Here is a 1803-nt window from a genome sequence, read left to right as displayed (position 1 = left end):
ACTTCAACATTCACATGAGTCTCTGTACATGAACATGGTAAAGTGAAAATCAAACACCTTGGAAATTAAAGGTATGTACAATGTTTTTAGGAATGGCACAAAGGTCTCTGTCTTTGGATCATTGTTTTCAATGTGCTCTTTTGTCATTTGTTGTGTATTTTTGGATTATGTTGTGTTGTAAATAAATCCAAACAATCTAAAAGCCATTCTTTTTTAAATCTCCTCATTCTTTGTGCAAGGTTGCTCTGAATGACAGGGCCTGATAGCTCCTAATAGGGCAGTTAGGGGAGTGTCTTTGTCTTTCTCAGGTGTTGAAGGCTTACATATTCATGAGATGATCACGCCTCTTCGCATATGGCTTTCTCACACAAAACACGTCTTAGACATTTTAAATCAATATATTGTCTTATCTGAATGAGCAGTCAGGGTGATTTTCACATAGTTTTGGAGCAAATATTCTAGGCTATGGTATACAATTTTCAAAAGTCTTGTGAAGAAATAATCAGTATGGGTTTCATGGCCTTATTTCAGTGACAATTTTTTTTGGTATTTTCACAAACCATGCATAAATGTCATTATCTCAAAACTACAAACTTTTACATACATGCTGCTGATATATTATTGTAGCAGAGTTTGTGCTAAATACAGTGTAATAAGACTTTAGCCATGACAATGTCACAAGTAACAGAAATAAGCACAAATGTCAGAGCATGTCAGAACACCTCCAGGGCCAGAAAATAGCTCAGACCTCAGAGGGTTAAGTAAGCCCAAGATATCTACAAAAAAAAGTGTACGTTTTCTGAAACTCTACATCATCTTTTGCCCTGAATGCTGCATCAAGTTTAACGCTGACTCTCGGATCATCTGAGATTGGTGATTTTAAGGTGAGACCAGACAGTGATGATTCATGTCAAAAATTTTTAGTAGATCAGCATTATGAGATGTTTTATCTTTGTCTAATCATTCAATGTACAGACTGACACACTCGAGCAAATGTCAGTGATGGCAGTGAAGATGTTTGTACTTCCAAAAATAAATGGTATGATATTGCATTTATTACAAACTTGCAACCAAAAAAGCAACTTCTGAAAACTATAGACTTTACAAAACTGTTTTTTAGAAAGTCTGGTAACTGATAATTAACGCCTTTTTCCACTTTGCATTTTAGCGGCCCTGAAGGCTGGTTTTCCCTTACCCACACTGAAAGGTTTTAGATTGATCAGTTCTCAATTGCTTATAAAAAATTTGAGTACTATTAAATGTTAAACTATTGAATGTTTGTATTCTGAAATGTACGGGGTTTGGATTTCTTTTGAAATTGCAAAATGGTTGGAAAACACAGTGATACAGTCTGAATTTGTTTGACTTTTTCAGGGCTTTGTGGCAATTTTTACTGACGTCCAGGACTCCCTGACGGGCCTCTGAGCTCCACACATGACCTGCACAAAATAACAAATAACTGTACAACTGCAGAATTGTTTTCAGTGTAAGAATTATATAATCATTACTTGAAATGTCCATATATACAAGTTGATCAAATATGACCATGTTATTTTTCCACATAATATTATGTACAAAAATGTTTGCCACCCATCCATGCAAAGTACTCTACAGGCTATTTTCTACAGTTTACAATGGAAAAAGAAAGAAAGAAAAAAAAACATAGTTACTTCATTGGAGTTAATTTGCATAAATAATCTGGCTTGCATGGAAGGCTGGCATGATGTATTTTAGCTATGAGTTTGCATGAAAGCTTACTAAAAAATATATAATCATAAGCAATCCAACATTCATGTTATTTCA

General features: G+C 34.6%; 1 long non-coding RNA gene across 1 annotated transcript; it reads left to right on the top strand.

Moving 5' to 3' along the window:
- The first annotated feature begins 775 nt into the window (after positions 1-775).
- On the top strand, positions 776-1245 carry LOC309497615. The gene is made up of 3 exons (XR_014205636.1): positions 776-884; positions 976-1039; positions 1169-1245. It is a non-coding gene; the product is annotated as an uncharacterized lncRNA (long non-coding RNA).
- Positions 1246-1803: the final 558 nt, after the last annotated feature.

The sequence above is a fragment of the Leuciscus leuciscus genome (genome assembly GCF_965113295.1).
Source record: "Leuciscus leuciscus genome assembly, chromosome: 4".
In the NCBI taxonomy this organism is placed as follows: Eukaryota; Metazoa; Chordata; class Actinopteri; order Cypriniformes; family Leuciscidae; genus Leuciscus; species Leuciscus leuciscus.
Note: the sequence above shows the minus strand (reverse complement) of the source record. Positions and strands in the feature narration are given on the sequence as shown.